Raw genomic sequence first — 21,346 nt, 5'->3', positions numbered from 1 at the left:
CAGTTTGGGTGGAGTGATCCATCATTTAAGGCTTCACTACCCATGTATCCGTTTGAGGTTGGGCTGTGGCCATCACAGCCCCACCAACCTTTTCAGGAGGAGACTCAGTTTGGGTATGGGCTGTTACCATCACAGCCCTGCTAATCTTTTCAGGAGGGAATTTAGCTAAAGATGGGGCTGAGGTTTGCTCAGCCCTACCAACCTTTTCAGGAAGGACATCTTGGATTGGGGCTTTAGCCATCATAGCCCCACTAACCTTTCCATGGAGATTTACCATTCTAGAATGGGTTTGCTGTTCAACCTCAGCCCAGGCTGAGATTTCCAAATCATTACCGAGTAGGCAATCTACAGGCTAGTTTGCTGACACTGCCACTCTCTTTGGGCCAGTGACACCTCCCCAGCTAAGATTGACTACTGCCATTGGATGTTTGGTTTCTATTCCATCAATGTTTGTCACCTGATATGTGGCATCAGGTAAAAGTTGCCTTGAGGGGACTAGACATTCAGCCACCGTGGTGATGCTAGCCCCTGTGTCTCTGAAGGCCTCAACTTTCAAGCCATTGATGAGGGGCTCCTGTCTATACTTGCTCAAAGTGTTTGGACAAGCAGTGAAATTGGCAAACCCCATGCCAGTTTCACAGACAAGAGTATCTGAGGAAGGGGACCTGGTTAGGCCAGAATCCACCTGACCTCCAAAAGTAAACCCATCCAAATTCTTGGGGGTGCTCCCTCCACCTGGGGGACCACTGCTACCAGTGACAGGAGGTGTTGGAGCCTTACTTGGAGGTATATTTTCCTTATGACCATTCTTGGGACAAGAGCTGTCTGTTTTCCAATGTCCCACCTGTTTACAGGTGTGGCAGTAAGGCTTTTTCTCTGTAGAGGAAGTGTTCTGGGGCTCACCCTTCCCATTGGAGTTTTGGGGCCCTGGGGAAGTCTTCTCTTTGGATTTATCCCCACCTTTCTCTTGATGCTTGGTAGTCTCTTTCTTTTGGTCACCACCCTGGTTCTTAGGCCTGATCCTGGTTCTGACCCATTCGTCTGCCCTCTTACCCAATTCTTGTGGAGAGGTCAGATCAGAGTCCACCAGGTGCTGATGTGGAAGCTGATTTTGACAATTACTTAAGATTTGCTCTCTCATAATTAAATTATACAATCCTGTATAGTCAGTAACCTTACTTCCCAGCAACCAGCCCTCCAGAGCCTTAGTGGCAATTTCAACAAATTCAGACCGGTCCTGAGTCTGTGTCTTCTGGGTATCTCTGAACATTAACCTGTACTGTTCAGTGGTTAAGCCTAACCCATCAATCAGAGCACTCTTCAGGACTGGGTAGTTTCTAGAATCCCCATCACTAACTGTGAGGAGTCTGTCTCGGCCTCTACCTTCAAAGGAGAGCCACAAGATTGCTGCCCACTGCTCCTGAGGGATCTGTTGTACTCTGCAGGCTCTCTCATGTGCAGTCATCCATTTGTGGATATCATCCCAAGCTTTGTAGGGGGGCACAATCTTACTCAGGTTTCTGGTATCAAAAGACCTGTCTTTATCCTTAGGGATAGTGCTGCCACCAGTGGATCCTAATCCACTCTCTCTGGGCTGTCTTGCTCTAGCAAGCTTCTCTTGGGCCAGGGCAACCTCTAATTCTTGCTTCTGGATCCTAAGCTCAGCCTCTCTCATTTTGGCCTCATGTTCCCTTCTCTGAGGGCTAGTCATCTCCCTTCTTGAGTGACCATGAGAACCTCTAGAAGCCTAGGAGGTATTGGACTCACCTGAGTGATTCCTCCTCCTCCTATGCTTCTGGTTAAGTCCACGTGGGGGTCTGAGTGGGTTCATCCCTGACTCAGCCCCAAATACACTTAAGTTAGCCTGGGTAAGCCTGCTGGCTGGCACCTGACTAAGTCTACCATCATCAGATTCACTGCTCCCCCCTTCTGTCTCCTCTTCTTCCTCCTCCTCATCAGGCTGAGTATCTCCAGTGACTTGGTCATCCTCATCTAACTGGACTACAGGGACAGGGGTCTCAGTGTTGTCATCTTCAGTGGGATAGCCTCCTTCAACATTCCCTGTGGGGTCTGTTTGAGAGGTCTTTAGAGCTTCAGACTGGTCTAAAAGCTCTCTAAGGTGGTCTGTAGTAGGGGTGGGCCCTGTCCTAAGACCTCTCAAGGCACAAACCTGCCTTAGTTACTTAAAGGAGAATATAGCAAATTTGGATGGTGCCCTTGGAGGGTCACTCTCAACAGGAGTAAGTCCAGTGGACCCTTCTGCTCCAGACATTGCTCTAGTGTGGGTGGATGTGTTGCAATCTACCTACACTGCTGTTTACCTACTAAACCTATCTAGTAGTTGTAGTCAGAGTGTGCTACTCCCTATCCTCTACAACAACTAAGTTCAGTAGAACTTAAGTATACTAGTCTTGTTTTAATATGTACCTAGCAGGTACCTGTATGATCTTTCAAATTATACTCTCAAAGATTGTAATGGTAAAACAACAGCAAGCTCAAACCCCAACCGCTGCTCACCAATGTGAGAGGTTGGCCTGGTATATGATGCTCACTAGTTCTAGCGATCACCTTGTACCATGCCAAGCAACCCTTATGATGATTGGTTGTAAGTCAACCTTATAGACCAGCTATCCTAGTGGCGTGGACAAAGCAGTCTTAGGCTAAACTCTGTAAAGGCATGTGAAGCAAGCTGTTTTACCATATACATTCCCCTTGAATACCAAATGAAAGGACACCACACAGATATATATTGAAAATATTTATATATTTATTTACTACAAATATCCCCTATACTCTTTATGAGCACAGAAGCATAAGCCTTAAAACAAAACACAGTTTAACCCCTTCGCTGCTCATGACGAGCTCAGCTCGTCATGCAGTACACTGTTCGTGTGCTTAAGACGAGCTGAGCTCGTCATGAAACAATTGTATTCATATAAGCTTAGCACCCAGCGGGAATTGCCTTAGCAGTCAAGGTGTTAAATACACAAAAGTTGCACAATATGGATGAGCCCTAGGGGCCACCTAAACCATATACTAAAATAGTGGTATAAGAACCACCTAGCTGAAAGGAAGTAGGCCTAGGGCCTGGGGAATCACTGGAGCTGATCGGGACTAGCAGTGACTAAGTCGGGAAAGGCCCGCGGGACTCGGGTGCAGTGCGGAAAGTGCACGCATATACCAATGCAATGTCAATGGCGCGTAAAAGTTACAAAGTTAGTGTTTAAGGAACCTTCCGAGTGACCTAGAAGAATGAAACTTTAGACACAGACACTAGAGGTGTGTACCAGTGTGGGAACACTGGCGTTGCTGAGTTACCTCACCCACAGGAAGCGGGTGCACAGGTGCGAAGTAGTGTCAGGTTTTGTCACGCAGGTCGATGGTGCTTGGAGCTGAAGATGCTGCAGGCGGCTCGATGTGAAGAGTTCCGGTGGATCCAAGGGTGGATCGGAAGTGGTGAAGACCTGAAAGCAGAGGGGACAATGTGCAAAGTCACTAGCCAGTGACTACCGTGGAACCAGATTGGAACCAGGCGATGTCGGGTGCAAACAGGCGATGAGGTGTAGCTTCTCTCTGCAGCCACGTGGACACGAAGAGGTCGAGGATGTCCAGGAGTCGATCACGAGCTGTCCCACGAAGGCTCTAGCTGATGGCGGTGTCGGCAACTTGATCGGAGCAAACAGGCCTTGGCTAATGCAAGCCACGCAGGAAGTGAAAAAGGCTGATCACTCGAACCAGCAAGGTCAGAGCGGGTACTCCTTTTTACAGGAGTGAGGGCAAGTCTGGAGCAACCAGACCCGCAGTGTAGATTGTAGGTTTCGTCGCCAAGATGGCCGCTGACCACGTGGCAAGTGGCCGGGATGGCGCGTCGAGTGGCACGATGCAAAAGGGCCCCACGCAGATCGTGGAGATGCTGGGGGGCTGATCTTCAGTGCAAGGGCTGCTCGGTTGTGGGGCTTCTCAATCCGCAAAGCACAGCATCGAGGGTGCCTCGGGTGCTGCACAGTCAGCTTCTTGGGGGTCTTTCGAGATGTCCGGTCCCACGTCTCTCGGTGCCTCCACAGGTCCCTTCTTTGCAGGGACTGTGGATCGGGCTGTGAGAAGTCTGGGAGTCTGGGTCTCGTCAGGCTCTGGGCTCGGGCTCCGGCAGGAGGCGGCGGCAAAGCAGACATTGAGTTGCTGGATGGTGCCTGTGTTCACAGGGTGGCCACTCCTAGGCCACAAGGGAGATGCTCTTCAGTCTTCTGTGCAGCAGAATGTTGAAGTCCAGTCGTCTTCTTAGTTTCAAGTTGATTCAGGATGATCTGAGTTGCTAAGGCACTGCTCCCACTCTTATTCCCAATCTGAGGGGTGGATCATCTGCTAGGTCCCTCCTCTGGGCGGGACCAGGAAGGGGGGCGGTTACGCACCCTTCCCTTTGTCCAGCTCCTCGCCAGGCCTGGGTCTGGAAAGTCCCAGGACCGGTTTGGACTGGCTTATGCACGAGGACACCTTGTGTGCCCCGGGCATGTCTGATTCTTTTCAGCCCTGTCCTACCCAATACACAAAATCCTGTCTGGGGTGGTGCTCGCACCTCCCAAGGCAGGAAACCCTTTGTCCAAGATATAGGGATACTATATCTAAGTAAGGGGTGATTACACCAACTTACCCCAGCTGAGTGATCAGCCAGTTGTGTCAAATATGGAGGCCAGGACAGGGGTGGCACAATACATGCTGCAGCCCCTGGTAGGCCTTGGCTACACCTATGCCCTAGGTACCTATGGTACACTGTTACAGGGGCCTATAAGGTGAACCAGTTCCAATTGTGTTTGCACCTAAGGTACATGGAGTCCATTTTAAGGAGAGGGCAATTAGCCTGGGGCCCTGAATAGCAGGATCCCAGGCCAACTAAGTAAAAAACCAGCTAAACACCAGGCAAAAAGTTTGGGGGTAACCATAGTCCGATATCCACCTTCCTACACTGAGGATCTATTTAATAACGCAAAACCAGAATCAGTGCAGGATGTACCAGAATCTTTACCGGTTGGAGAAGATGCTGAATCACTAGATTCTGCTGGTAACTTCTACTCTATGACTGACTTGTCGGTGGCACTAGAGTCCGATATCCATGAGGCAGATGGTGGATGGAGAGATGATTTGAGTGGCAAGAGTGTGGGTTCACAACATGAATCGCTTGATTCACTGGGACAGGAGGAGGGCAAAGACGAAGATATAGAGCAGCCTGAGGATGAGGATGAAGATCCCCCTCAACAGAGACTGGAGTGCGGTGTCAAAGACTTTATAGCAATCACAGCACATGCAGGTTCTCTCCCCATTGATCCAAGCCTGGCTGTACCACAGAACCTGCAGTCTCAGGATATTACGCAACCACAAGTGACTGGTACTACACTAGATACGCTCTGTCAGCTCATGATCCAGCATCGGGAAGAGACAAGGGGAGAAAATCTTCGCACGCAGGGTGCTATTCGACGGCTTCAAAATAACCTTAGAAAAGTTGCTAAATCTTGTAATGAGACGTCTGCAAGAGTGACTGAGGCTGAGGGGAGAATATCGGCGATAGAAGATACTATGACAAATCAACAAACCCAAATTTCATCATTGGTAGGGTTGAGAGATGAGATAAATTGGAAATTTGTGGACTTGGAGAACAGATCACGCAGAAATAATCTCCGAATCCTGGGTATTCTGGAGGGAAATGAAGGCGGTAAAATAAGATAATACGTAATTGATCTTTTTTCAGAAGCCTTCCCAGAACTTATACAATGGAAATGGGATTTGGAAATTCAACGTGCACACCGATTTCCATTTAAAAAAAACACCAGACAGGGTATTAATTCAAAGCCCAGGGCGATTTTGATATGCCTGAACAACTTCTTGGCAAGAGAGGCTCTCTATGACCTGGCCAGGCCAGACAGGAAAAGAAGGGGGAGAGGAGTCGAATTCTTTGTTCGGCCTGATTATTGTCATGCCACAGTAGAACAACGTTGGCAGTTTCGACAACTAATACCTGCCTTCCAAGCCAAAGGTGCTCAGGCCTTCCTTCTGAATCCTTCTAAACTTAAAATAATCTTCAAAGAAAAATCGTACTTTTTGACCTCGGAGGGGGCAGCTAAAGAACTTCTGGCTTCATTTTGAATGCAACGTCTGTAAAAAAAATAATAAGTTTGACTTTTTTTGTGTACTAGCATTCCTATAGTCTTATCGACGGAGCAGCAGTTAACTAATTAATTTATTACTTGCTGACTAAAATAAGATTTTATTTTTCTCTTGAATAGGGTTCATAGCAAGAGCTGAAGATGGGAAGGATGTAGAGGAGGGGCGGTGAGACACTAGATGCTTCTCACATCATCCATACTAGGGACTACTAGTCCTTATGCCCAAGATGGGATGGGGTCAAGGGGAAGGGGAAGAGAGAGGGGGGAAGGGGGGGACACCAGGGTGGGTGGCGGGTGCAAGCAATAACAGTAAAAAAAAATTGCTAAGTTATCGTACTGTTGCTCCATCATTCTTTATTATTATCTCTTTCTTTGAAGGGGGTGAATATAAAAATTTGAATTTGCATATAAATGATCATTGTTCTAGACAGCTTGGATGTATGCAGGTGGACAGAAAAGAAAACTGTATAATTGATGACGATGGCTAAACTTAGAATTTGTTCTTGGAATGTCTGTGGAATTAATAACAGGAATAAAAGGGGGATCTGTAACCGGATTATACAGAGCATGAATATAGACATAATGTGTCTTCAAGAAACACATATTAGATGGAGTGATAGAAACATCTTTAAGGATCTTGGTTTGAAACTATTAGCGTGTACTAAACAAGGTACCACCACAAAAGGTGTGGCAATCCTTATGAGATATGGACGAGGGCGCTTAAAACGTTCAAAAGTCGATCAGTATGGAAGATGGGCAATAGTCGAGCTTGAGATGAATGCTAAATTATGGACAATCTGCTCAGTGTATGCCCCAAATACAGATGATCCCGAGATTATAGATTATTTTAGTTTAGAATTAGCGGATTGGCCATCCTTGCTTATATTTGGTGGAGATTTGAACATGCATCTTGCAGGAGGGTTTGACATATCTAGTGATAGTATATACCCAGGTATAAAAAAAAAAGACGTATAATGCTGTTAAAGGGTTGGTAACAGAATATGGCTTAAAAGACGTGGGATTCATAAAAAACCCTTCTTCACCTGGATTCACTTTTTTTTCTAATCCCCATCAAAAATTTGTACGTATAGAGTATTTTCTTCTGAATAGCGGTCTAATAAACAACACCCTATTTAAAATATTTCCCCGAATAATTTCTGATCACAACCCAATACTAATAGAAGTTCCGACAGTGACTGGTTCATCCTTAACTTTAAGACCCTGGTCATTTGATCGGAAATTACTCGCTGATCCATCATATCTAGAAACAATGAGTAGATGGATTAAAGACTTTTTTCATTTTAATAGAAGCAGTACATCTACTCAGATAGTTTGGGAAGCTTTTAAAGCAGGGGTCCGGGGGGAAACACTTTCCTATTCAATTAAAAAACAAAAAATTATCAAAGAGAAAACAGAACAGAATTTTAATCTAGTTCGAGAATGGGAGGAAAAACTTGCTATAGCTATCTCTAAACATCAAGATACTGAACAAATTAAAACTACATTAGATATACATAAGGCCAGGTTTTATGAAATATTTGCAGCTAAATTAGCGGAACAACTTGCAACCTTTCATTCTCAGATCTATGAAATGGGTAAAAATTCCTGAAAGATACTTGCAAAAAGAACCAGGGAGAAAGAAATCTCAAACTCTATTAATGTGATACAAGATGAGGCAGGTCAGGTCCATGATGATCCAGATCAAATTCTTGAGGTATTCCGGCAACTCTATTCCCAACTGTACAAAATCGATAATATGACATATTCTCACGATATGCTGTTAAACTTTATAGGACAAAACAATATTACAAAATTAAATGATTTACAATCAAACTCCCACGAAAAGGACATTACATGGGATGAAATTGAATTAGCGTTACTTTCTTTGGCTACGGGAAAAGCCATGGGCCCTGATGGTATCCCTCTTGAATTTTTTAGGATATTTAGAAACGTTATTAAAGAAGACCTACTGCTTACATTCCAGGAAGCTCAGGGAGGGTCTCCACCTGTATCGTGGAGTCAATCCACACTGATGGCTTTCCTTAAAAAGGATAAGCCTCCCCTGAATCCGGCGTCCTTCAGACCGATCTCCTTAATAAACGCTGATAGCAAGGTCTTCTCCAAAATATTAGCCACCTGTATGTCAACAGTGATATCTTCTATCGTTTCACGATGGCAACACGGGTTTATCCCTAATAGAGACACTGAGGACCATGTCCGAAGAATAATTGCTATGATGTACTGGGCCCAAACTACTAACACACCCATCGGAATCACCCTGTAGGATGCCGAGAAGGCATCCGACAGGGTGGCTTGGTCTTACTTTTGGGATGTATTGGCTCTGAAAGGCTTTGGGCCAAAAATGATTAAGGCTCTGAAAACATTATATTTATCACAATCGTCATATATTAAAATTGGGTCCTGTAACTCTAGTCCATTCTCTATCTTCTGTGGTACCCGTTAAGGGTGCCCATCATCTCCACTGCTATTCTCTATATATATTGACATATACCTTAATAAACTTAATCAAGAGGAAGATATAAAACCTGTGGAGGTGGCAGGGACTCCTTACAGAGCATTGGCATATGCTGATGATGTGGTAGTGACTACCACTGATATCGTAAAGGCAATTCCAAAAATTGAAGAGTTCGGTACTTTTTCAGGCTATAAATTAAACTTCTCAAAAACCCAAATTTTATTTGTAGGTCAAAATCCACCTACACACCTAAACATAGTATCCACTGCAACATATTTAGGAATTAATATCACAACTCCAATTTCTGACATACCCAAGCTTAACTTCACCCCTATACTTAAAAAGGCAAATACTACCCTGGAACGGATAAACCACTTACACCTGTCATTACATGGCAGAAATAATGTATTTAAAATGTTAATAGTTCCACGATTTTGATATCTTTTTCGAACTATACCCCTTAGAACAGAATTCTTTAAACAATTGGAGAGAATGGCGGGAAGATTCCTATGGGGATATAAACGTCACCGTAGAGCTTTTAAAAAGTTGACTCTCCATAAGGACAGAGGAGGATGGAGCACACCACATTTCTTATTTTATTATTTAGCATCAATATTGCAGTTCATCAATCCCTTAATTATTGGCATTAAGGCCCCAATTCATGAAGCACATTTCCCTTCCATTTATGAATTTTCTTTAGGGACAGAAGCTCGTGGTTGCTTTAAAAAAAATATTGAACCTAGTTACTTCAAGAAAATTAAATTCAAGACTGTAATAGCAGCATACCGGGCATGAAAGATTATCAAGCGACATTTAGGGATTCTGAAAATTTTGAGATATACACCCTGTCATCTAAGCACATATTGCCTGATATATTTAGAGATCAAATTATGTTAAAATGGAGTAAACAAGGAATTAATTCTATCAATGATTTATGGCACAATGATGAAATGATCTCTTGTTTGACTCTTCAGGCTAAGTTTAATATTTCGACTCTGGATTATTTCAAATACTTTCAATTACACAGCTATTTTAATACTTTATCTCTAGAGCAACACATAGGGCTTCAGAAAATACCTTTGATTGAATCTCTATACATTAAAAGAAAGATAGGTTTCCTTTACAACCTATTGATTTCATCATACTCAGATGACTTAACTATAGTTCAAGAACGTTGGGCAGAAAAACTGGGGGTGACAAATGTATTGATAGAAGAATGGCTAATTCTATTTTACTTACGGGTAGATCCCGTACTCAGCATTATATGGTTCTCTATGATTTATATCATACCCCTGAAAAAATTTCTAAATGGGGAGCATCCACAGGCACTGCATGTAAGAGATGTTCCCTAGAAGCAGCGGATGCAACTCACATGTTTTTTTTCTGCCCGATGCTCTCATCAGTACTAAACCAGATACAGATCTTTATGTCTTTAATTCTTGAATGTAATATTATTCTCACAGCAGAGATTGTTTTGTTAGGTACCTCCTCTATCAACATTCCTGAAGATAAAAAAAAACCTCTTATTTATATGTATGTCTGTTTATCGTGCCTGTGTTACTCAGGAATGGATTAGTCCTGATCCGTTACAATTTCATACTTGGAGGGCTCGCCTTTTAGCAAAGTACAACATAGAACAGGCAATCTATGCTGTGAAAGGACGTGTTAAAAGACTAATGGGGGGAAAATTTGGGATCCAATTCATCAGTGGATACAGGAAGAACTGGGAAATTAGTAACTTTATATAATATTAACTAAACAGATTTTTCTTTTGTTTCTCTTAGATATGAGCATATGTTGAACTGTAATGTACTTCTTTTTCTTATGTTTCTTTTTTTTCTGCTATGTTTCTGTATTCCTTTTCAATGTGAATTATGTATCTGATTTTGCTTGCAATAAAATTAAAAAAAAAAAAAAAAAAAAAAAGAACTTGCAAAATACAGTGAGCACTGAGGCTCAGCAAGGTACTCATGCTCGTAGAAAATGACACGCCTGCCTGCCCCTCACTGCGGCTGTGGCAGTGTACTACCTGCACTCAGGGTGCATGCGAAGGGCAGCACTCACTGTCTGGGGGCAGTTATTTGCATGTAATGACTGTGCATGTGCTGCGTGGTGCTCAGAGTCCGTGGTCAGGGGCAGGCACTGCTGGAACTCACTGTCCACGAGAAGGGCAGCAGTCCCTCTTTTGGAACAATTCCCTGCATGTAATGACTGTGCAGTGCAGTACTCAGAGTCTGTGGTCAGTGTACTGCTGATACCCACTGTGTCTGCCCCAGTAAGTTGTTGGAACTCACTGTGCATGAGAGGGGCAGTACCTCGCAATTTTGTGGTAATTTGCTGCTTGAAATCACCTTGACGCTGCAGCGTGGAGGTCAGAGTTCGGGGCCAGGCACTGCTGGTTCTCACTATATTCGGAGCAGGAAGCTACTGGTTGACTGGTGCTCACTGTTCTTTCTATTACCAGTACTCAATGAGTCAGGGACCAGTCCCTCACAATACTCATTGTGTCTGAGTCATTGTGTCACTTGAGCTCAAATTACTTGAGAAGGGCTACGTACACCGGTGCCCCTACATGAAGTCTCTCTACGCGTGCAGTGCTGCGCACTGCAACGCTGCGCACTGCAACGCTAGGTGCAAGACCTAAAAAAGGGACATGTTACATATATCACTGCACTACGTGGCAGGCACAATGCGGTTCCTGCCACATGGTGCAGTGATATGTAGGGGGGATCATAGATGCCCCCCAGGTCCCTTGTCTGCGGGTTAGTGGGAAAGGGGCCTGCTACGAGCCTCAAATGTCCATTTCCGCCAGCTCTTCCATGGTGGGTGAGGGACATCGTAATCCCTAGTACGGTGCCAGGTAGGCACCACAAGCATTGTAGGAACCAAGAGCCCCTCCACCGCACTGGCAGGCTCAAGGAGCCCATCCGGTGTGTGGCGGTTGGTCTTTCCGACGGCCAGGAAACCACCGGCCATTGTAGTATGGCGGGCGGTGATTCAGTCACCGATAGCGATGGGACCGCCAATGACGGGGCGACGGGGCGGTCTCACTGCTATTATAATCATCGTCTAAGTTTGGTGTGCATGCAAATCCTACATTGCCAACCCCTGGTAAGTTGCACTGCTACTGCTGAAAAAGGCCAATGGAGGTACCAATGGGTAAGGTGGACTGGCCTCAAGGGTCTTGTTACGAGTGCCACATCCTCACCCACACTGAATACCATACTGTCCCACTGAGAGAAACTCGCACTGCCTTCAGCTACAACTCAGTTGTGTCGCGACTAAATTCAAATTATGCACTAGACAACAGTAAAATGCTGCCTGAAAAAAAATGAATAACACTCTGGGAAAAGCAAACACTCATAGGGAATACAAGAATAAGCAAAGCACGTGAACTGTAATCAGTAACAACATTTTTACCTTAACTGTTTATCCCCTTCCCTGCTCATGACGGAACCACGCCGTCATGAGCCGCGGGCGGCATGTGCTCATGACGGCGTGGTTCCGTCATGCTACGGCCGCTCCGCCCACTCTGCCTGTGCGGGTGAATTAGTGAGTGGTCAGAGTCGTGACGGAACCACGCCGTCATGAGCACTGCTTGCCCGTGGCTCATGATGGTGTGGTTCAGTCTTGAGCATGGTGGTGCCGCGCTCCCCTCCACAGCGCCTCGGAGGAATTACCGCCGTTGCCTAGGGGTTAAAACTCATTATTCAGAAATCAGTAAGCAATTTTGCCTGAAAAGTTCAGGACATGGCTACAGGTCCAGAAAAGGACCCGTTTCAATGTCCATTGCTTATTTCCTTTCAAAATGTAAGCAGTTTGGTTTAAAAAGACCACACCCCAGAACACAGAGCCGCATTTTATAAGCTAAAATAATTAAAACAGTTGAAAAAGATCATATTAAACGTTTCCACTCCACCCATCAACCAGGTATTGCCGTCCCTTTAGGAACGGTGCACTTCCCCACCCTGGGAAAACAATGTTGTTCAAATAAAGAAGATAAAAAGAAAGTAGTGGGGCAAGATGGCCGATCGCATGTAATCCGTCTCGGCTTTCGGTCCACGCGCTGTCCTGAGGGGACATCTCGGCGATTGCGGCGATTACCTCCTGTCCACAGTAGCGGATTCCGATGAGGGATTATGTGAGGCAGTAGCAGAGAGCGGCGCTTGGTGTGGATCACCCTTTCATCCACCGCATTTTACCGGATTTTTGGCCCGGAGACGGAGTGCCTCTCAAAATGGCGGCGCATTCTCAGAGCGTCCTCCGCGGTGATTACAACTAGTGCCTCTCTGGGACCACCTCAGCTCTATCTACTCCTGGGGCACATTGAGAGGCAAGTGGGGGCGAGTCTGGGGGTGCTTAGGTGGGCCCCCCACCTTCAGCTGACTCGGTGGATCCTCATCACCCTCCGGAGCACCTGACTTTAAGATGGCGGCCATGCCGGCTACCGCGGCGGCGACGTTTCGCGCCCATCTCCTCTTTTGCATCTACCTTTAGCGTAGAGGGCCCCTTGCAAGCAATTACGACTGCCTCTATCCCCCGGCACTGAATGAGGACCCCGACCTCCATCTTAGCGGCGATCTGTGCGACATTGCTGGGCCCCTGCACCTTCCCCATAAAGCAGTCCCGCAAAGCAGACACTGCGGACTGCCTTGCAGTTTGGGCCTTTTCCTTTGGTACGTAAGAGCTGCCTCACCCTGACTGCACCTCTGCCTTACCGGTGGGCTCCCCACCGAGGAGCGCTCTCAACAACGGGTCCCTTGGGGCTGTGATGGACGCGCCCCAGGCCCCCAGGACCAGCTGCATTAACGAGGGTGTCTCTCTGGCGGATTCCAATTTCGATCCTGTGCGGGGAGGTGTTGGACCAGCTAGACACCGCTACAGTTTAATTTTCATCCGGATAAGGCTCCCTGTGATACAGACAGCTGCATCAATCTGCGGTGACGCCCTATGCCGCCTAAGAAGACGACGGCCAAGACACCGGTCAGGGTCTCTGACTTCTTCACATCTACGGAAAAACGAGCAGCGCTGAAGGGAGACGCAAACGCCGCGGCGATGGCTCTCACTAAAGCAGAGCTCCAGGCCATGCTTAAAGACTTTAAATCAGATTTACGTAAGGACATTGGCCAAGATATCAAAACCTCTATTGTCCTCCCTACAACAAGATGTGGATTCGGTTGGAACTAGGGTCCTTGATTTGGAGTCTCACCACCAGGATAAAAGAACGACTCTGTACCCAACTTCGGGAAGAAGTGAGTACGCTTCAAGATCAGCTACACCAGATGCAACTGAAGATGGAGGAACTTGAAAATAGGGCTCGAAGGGAGAACCTCCGCATACGGGACCTGGAAGAAGGTGCGGAGGGGCCGGACCTAGAGGTGTTTGTGATTGGCCTCTTCTCGGAGATTGTGTCCCCGCAGACCCTTAAGATCGAACTGGACCGAGTTCACCGAGTGGTAGCCTTGCAACAAGGAGAGAAGAGGAGACAGAGAGATGTCCTGGCCAAATTTCACTCTTATAAAAACAAAGAAGCAGTACTTCAGGCAGCCCGATCTCGAGACACCGTCGCATTCCAAAACTTTTCATGCAACATTTTTCAAGATGTCGCGCCGGCAACTTTGGCCCGAAGGCAATCGTTCCGGCCTCTTACTACCAAGCTGGGCGAAGACAAAATCAGGTACAGATGGACAGATGGACTTACCCCTTCGGCCTCAATAAGTGGCGCCATGTTACCGTACTCCAGGAGGGACTGGATTTGTTAGGCATCTTGTCAAGCGCGGAGACCACTTCACTGACGAAGAGCGGAGAGAACACCGGGGGAGAGGCGGTGCCCTCGGCCTGGTCGCGAATGGCAAGACGTTAACTACGTGCAGATGACCGATCGGATGGTGCTCTACTCTACCGGTCGTGCCTACCTGTCCTCGACCACTTCAGAGAATTGGTGGTGAGGGCCTGCATCTACCAGGTAAGCCGGGGAGCTCTCTCCCTTCAGCCCCGCTGCGGCCCCTGCCTTTGTGACTGTGACCTGTTCCCAGTAGCCTCCATCTGCTGATCGACTAACCCCTGCTTTGCATGGACATCTGGAGAAGATACGCAAGGGTTCCTCCTACTCCCGGCACAGCGGATGCCTCATGATGTTGGTAACTGTTATCTGCATTATACTGTGAGAGCTTCTGTTGCCCTCTGGGCCTACAAGCCTGGGTTATCCTGAGGTACTTTCACTGCTGGCTTTGACTCTTTTAACCGCACTCCACGATACTGAGCCAACTCCCCCCCGGGGCTGGCGTGGACTGGGTCCTCGGACCGGAGGTCCCCCATGGTCTCAAGGGGATCGTTCCGACCCTGTGGGGAGACCTCAAGACTTGTTCAACTTTTTTTATTGTTTCTCTTTATTCAAGTTTTCTTAGGGGTTTCTGGGTGGGGAGGGAGGGAATGTGGTGGCAGCTTTTTTTACAATAGGGTGTACAAAGTTTATGAAGCAAAGAGAGGATATTATCATCAGACTAGGGCTGTGTGTCATTGTGGGGGGCGGGACGGGGAGGGATTGCGTTGGGCCTCATCTGACATGTGGAGCAGTTGGTCCCTTCCCCGTTGACCATTGGAACCTGGAATGTCAAAGGATTTAACTCCCTACAGAAGCGTCAGAAAGTCTGGAAATATATTGTGGATCACCATCTAGATGTAGTTGCGCTACAGGAGACGCACTTATCCTGGGGCTGATGACTCGCGCCTTAAGCATAAGCAGTTCCCACTAATTTATAGATCTTCAGTGTAGGAAGGTGGATACCTGACTATGGTTACACCAGATTTTTTGCCTAGTGTTTAGCTGGTTTTCATCTTAGTTGGCCTGGGATCCTGCTCATCAGGGCCCCAGGCTATCTGCTCTCTCTTTAAAGTGGACTCCATGTATCCTAGGTACATCTCCAATTAGATACTGGGTCACCTTATGAGCCCCTGTTCAGTGTACTATAGGTACCCAGGGCATAGGTGCACCCAAGGCCTACCAGGGGCTGCAGCATGTATTATGCCACCCCTGGCTGGCCACCCAAATTGACACAACTGGCTGATCACTCAGCTGGGGCAAGGTGGTGTAATCACCCCTTGCTTAGATATAGTATACCTATGTCTAAACCTATATCTGGACAAATATGCACCTATAAGTCACTCCTTATGGCAGGCCTTAACAATGCTGGAGGCAGAGTGCTTGGTTGTATGTGAGATGATGCTCTAGCATGAGCTGAGCCTGTCTGCAGCTTTCGGAACCATGTCCTTATAGCTGTTCTGGGGTATTGCCATACCATATACTCTTAAGTGCATTATGAACATCGCGGGTAAATGCTATCTATGGTTTGGCTTTATCAAAACATGTCGTGTAAGGTGTCATACGCTTTGGATTACTACCCCCTCGCCAGTCCTGGCGAGGGGGGTAGCATTCCACCCTTCTAGAGGGAGAAGACATGTTACTTTCCTTAACCGCAGTTACATCTAACCAGAGCCTCAGCATCACAAAATGCTGCTGACCGAAACTCCTGCAGGGGAGGCCTGGACAAAAGGTTTCCTGTCACAGGGAAGTGCTAGCACCACCCAGACAGGAGATAGTGGATTGGGGCAGCGAGGGCTGAATGACACTAGACACTACCTGGGGCACACAAGGTGTCCCATGCAAATTCCAGTTCAAACCGGTGCTGGGGCACTCCAGCCCCAGCTCTGGCGAGAAACTGGACAAAGGGAAAGGGGTGTAACCACCCCCTTCCTGGGTCCCACCCATAGGAGGGACCTAGCAGGTCCCTTGTTTTGGAATAAAGGTAGGAGCTGTGCCCATAGACATTAGATCATCCTGACTGAAACTTTGATAATGTGGACCCTTCGACATCCTACTCGACGTAGAAGACTGAAGAATCTCCCTTGTGGTCAAGGAGTGACCACCCTGAACAAGCAGTTACCATCAGCGCTCAAAGGTTTTCTTTGCCGTTGCTCCCGCTGGAGCTCGAACAACAGAGACCAACAAGACCTGGACTCCCAGACTTCCAACAGCCCGATCCACAGTCCCAGCAAAGCTGAGACCCATGGAGGCGACGTGAGACGTGGGACTGGCCATCTTGGAAAGCCAGTGAAGTGCATCCTGTGCAGCTCCTGAGGCACCCTCGAAGCTGTGCATTGGGGATTGAGAAGCCCCAGGCCCGAACAGCTTTTGCACCAAACATCACCTCTCCACACTCATCGAGTGCTGCGTGGCGCCCTTTTGCATTTTTCCTGCTCGACGCATTGTCCGGTCACTTGCCCGTTGGCTAGTGGCCTCTGTGACGATGATCCTTCAAATGTACACTGCTGGTCTGGTTGCTCCAGACTGGCCCTCGCTCCCCTGAAAAGGAGCAGCCGATCTGACCTTGCTGGTCCGATCCAGAAGCCATCTCCGAATCCTGCATGGGTTGCATTTGCCAAGGCCTGTTGACTCTGTCCCCTTTGCTTTCAGGTACTCTACATATACGATCCACCCTTGGATCCAACCGGACTCTTCTCTCCTGGTCGCCTGCAGCATCTTTTCCTCCAGGCTCCATAGAGCTCCACGACGAAACCCAACGCACTTTGACACCTATGCACCCGCTTCCTGTGGGTGAGGTAACGAGAGTACTCCGGTGCTCCTGTAGTGGTTTACACCTCTAGTGTCCTAGTTTTAAGTGGTTAAGGTCTAGTCCAGTCGGAAGACTTCTAAATCAGTAACTTTCTAACTTTTACGCACCATTGACTTCTATTGGTGCAATGGTTGCCTATAGACACTGCACCCGTATCCTGTGGGCCTCCCCCGACCTAACCTTTGTTAGTCCAGTGTAGCTCCAGCGATTCTCAAGGCCCTAGGCCTTACCATTGTTCGTGACGTGGTTCTTATACCACTATTTTTGTATATGGTTTGAGGGGCCACCCAGCCTATCCATATTTGTGCAATTTTTGTATGTTATATGAAGTTCTTTGTTTAACGCTTGTGCTTCTGTCCTCATAAAGAGTACAGGGGATTATTCTAGTAATAAATACATATATTTTCTAATATATAACTTGTGTAGTGTCCTTTCATTTGATGTTAAAAGGATTGCATATGGTAAAACAGCTGGCTTCACATGCACTCTTGAGTTTAGCCTAAGACTGCTTTTGTCCATGCTACCCCTAGGATAGCTGGTCTATAAGGTTGACTTACAACCAATCACCATAAGGGTCGTTTGGACTGGTGCAAGGTGCTCACTAGAATAGTGATCATCATATACCAGGCCAACTTCTCACATTCAGCCTCCACGAAACACATAGGGGTGGCTCTACTGTTTCGTGCTGCTATCCAATTCCAACCTCTGGTGGTTCATGGTGACAAGGATGGCCGTTGGATCATGGTTAAGGGTCGCCTGAGTGGGAAATTGGGGTAAATTGTGCACTTTTGCGGCGTTATATGCACCCAATGCAGGTCAGACGTCTTTTCTACACACGTTTCTGGGGCGATTGGTGGATTTTGCAGAAGGGTCAGTAGTCCTTCTGGGCGACTTTAACATGGTTTGGGAGGAAAAAACAACTACGGGGTGGCTCTAATCAGCAAGGCTGAGCCAGATTATCAAACAACAAAAGTGGGGTGCCAGTGCTGATGTGGATAATTTTAATACACCAATTTACCAGACTGAACTTGAAGGAAAATTCAAGAACAGGAATTACTATTTAATAGTTTTTTATTTTGACAATATTGAAAAGACGGAAAACTTATATATTTTCATTTTTTACAACGGAACATATTTACAAAAGGACACATAGAATTTGGGAAAAGGACTCCCATACATCAGTCATACGATGTTCCAGGCATATCACAGACATTCAAAACACATTCACACCACTCAGGGGAGGGGACTATAAAGGGCATAAACTTACAATCTAAAAATCTGTACAATCTATACTACAAGGAAAAGCAAAAGGGTCACAGTCTGCGGACACAGTTTCACAAAAATGATGAAAAAACAGTTAATTTTTTTGTAATGTAGAATCCTAATTAGATCTCCAAACTGAAACTTTTTTGCTAAAAAAACTTGGTATTGTACTAGCGACCAAGGAAGAATAAACTGGATACTCTTGTCGCTCTCGCAAACACCATGTGGCAAGGGCCTACACGTTTCGAATCCCACTGGTTTTTCTGGGATTCTCTTCAGGGCCTTGTGTAGTATCTATATAAAGGGGGGAAAATGGAACAGAAGAAAAAAAGGACAGATTGAGGACAAGGTTTTGCAGGATTTAATGTTACAAAAATGAACAGACCATACATCAAGGGATTTTGGCATAGTGCCTACTCATAACTCTCACATCTTACCGGTAGGTGGAGATGGCAGTGGAGTAGGGGGAGAATCAGGAGGAAAAGAGGAACTCAATTGTCTTTATCTACAAATATAAGAGCATACATTGAATTTAGAAAACAGTAAAGTGTGGGTCAGTAAGGTTCTATATGGGGATCTAAATAACTACTTGCCTGGTGTGCACACTATGCAGACCTTAAGAAAATGTGGAGCCCGGTCGGATCTCAGGGTGGGCTGGGGGACCGAAGTGCAAAAGATTCTACCTGTTATGAAAATGGAAAGCTTTAGACTTTGTTCAACTAGTCATTGGCGGAAAAAAGACGGTCTCATAAAGCCATGCTTACCAACAACGGGTGGTCAAGAGTGGCTCCAGGCAGCTAAGTGGTTTTGTTTATTTATGATGATAGTCTGCGAAATAGGGACAGCGTGGGTTAGCCAGACGCATCGAGCAGCGCGTTTACTGTAGATGACATAGAAATGAGCAATTACCTCGACTGATTTGGATCCGTCTAACAGAGAAGATGGAAGTGCCAGGGTGGTTGGATCAATATTAGAATCTATGCAAAGGACCACAAGAAGGCTATTTAGTATAAAGACAATCTTCAGAAACCTTTTTAAAAAAAAAATTATGACCACCAAAAGATTAAGCTTACCGCTATTCTTAGAGACGGGCGGTATGGCGGATAGCAAAGATTCCAATGTGAAGTTGCCTGGAAGAATGTAATCAAGAGTAACATCAGGCGGAGGGCTAAATCTTACTCTGAAGCTAAAGCCATGTAAAAGAGAAGCAGAACTTACCGCCTAATGAATAGACAAAGGTTCTGCAAAGTTCGAGCGAGCAAGCAAATATGACTTGCTTTAGAATGTAACTATGAAGAAAGAAAGAAAAAGGGCCGAGTTAGTAATGAATGAATGGAATGCAAAGGGATGAGAAAAGGCGAGGAGTCAACGGGTTAGCTTACTTGTTTAGTAACGAAACGGCCGTCAGACCGCTGACGTTCCAGTCGGCACTGCTCTCCAACGCATGCGTGTAGCAGAAAGGGAGACGCTGCTTGCGGAGATTTATGCTGCTTGAAGGCGCGCTTTGGAAGTGAGCGTGAAAGCCCGGGCTGGAGTAGGATTAGCTAAAGGCTCTCTCACATGCGAATCTTGCATGAACTGGTCCTGGGTCTTCGGCATTACAATTTATAAAGCGCACCAACGGAAAGTTCAAAGCGGAACTAGTTGGCAAAGACGGGCAAGTGGGACTAAGGTCCTCATGTGGTTTGGTAACCGCGCTAGGTGGGAGCCTATACAGGCTCCAGGATGAGAATCAAAACTCACACGTGGTGAGAAGCAAAGGACACACATGATGAGGTTTCCTTTGGAGAAGAACAAAAAATGCCATATACCTCACAAACACGCGGGGAACAGAATGGTGGTCAGTGCAAACCAAGGAGTGGTTAGAGCATCTATTTACCAAAGCGATGGGTCCTCATAAAGTTGAACCTTCACTGTGGAATTACTGTTATCATAATTTAAAGATTTCGCTCAGTTCATTGAGGCCAGACGTGGCTGTATCAAATTTGCCGATGAGATAGGCCTCTCTTTTGGACAATTGTAAGTTCATGTCTCCCCCACGAGGATCTTTTTCAATGCGTGATATCACCGTCCATCTGAGATCGCTGATCATATGTTGCATTTGTGCCCAATGTTGTACCAATGGAGCGTTTTCAACTGTATGCCTCAGTCTCGATTTATGTTGAGAAATGCGTTGACGCACTTCTTGATTAGTTTTTCCTATATACAGCAGTAGGCAGGGACATATTATGCCATATACAACAAACTTGGTTTTGCAATTGCTGAACGAGTTGTGTTTCCAAGAGATTCCATTATGTTAGAAAAGGGAACCTTCAATGGTGGACTCACAACAGAGACAAGTTCCACATTTGTGGTGTCCTGTCACCGGAGGCATACCCATCATTTGACGTAACGTCGGCGGCTTTGGTGCTGGCATTGCCGCACGGACAATGTGATTGGCAATGTTGTTTTCTTTCTTGAAAGCGAACAGGGGAAATTCTTGGAGGTTTTCATCCAAATTCTTGACCAGATGTCAATTTTGTGTTATAACTCTTTTGAGCTGATTAGCATTGGGACAAAAGGTTGTGACACATACCTGTCGCTTAACATCAGGTCTCTCTTTCCTTTCTAGTAGTGTTTCTCGTGGGGTCCACTGGGCTCGCTTCTTACAATTCTTCACTAACTTCTTTGGGTAACCTCTGTCACAAAGCTTTGATATTAATTTATCTGAATGGAAATGAAAATCTTCATTGTACGTGCAGTTTCGGCGAACCCGCAGAAATTGCCCGTATGGGAGATTTTCTTTGAGACTACGGGGGTGATTGCTGTCAAACATTAGT

Source organism: Lissotriton vulgaris, chromosome 2_1, assembly GCF_964263255.1.
Source record: "Lissotriton vulgaris chromosome 2_1, aLisVul1.2, whole genome shotgun sequence".
Taxonomy (NCBI): Eukaryota; Metazoa; Chordata; class Amphibia; order Caudata; family Salamandridae; genus Lissotriton; species Lissotriton vulgaris.
Note: the sequence above shows the minus strand (reverse complement) of the source record.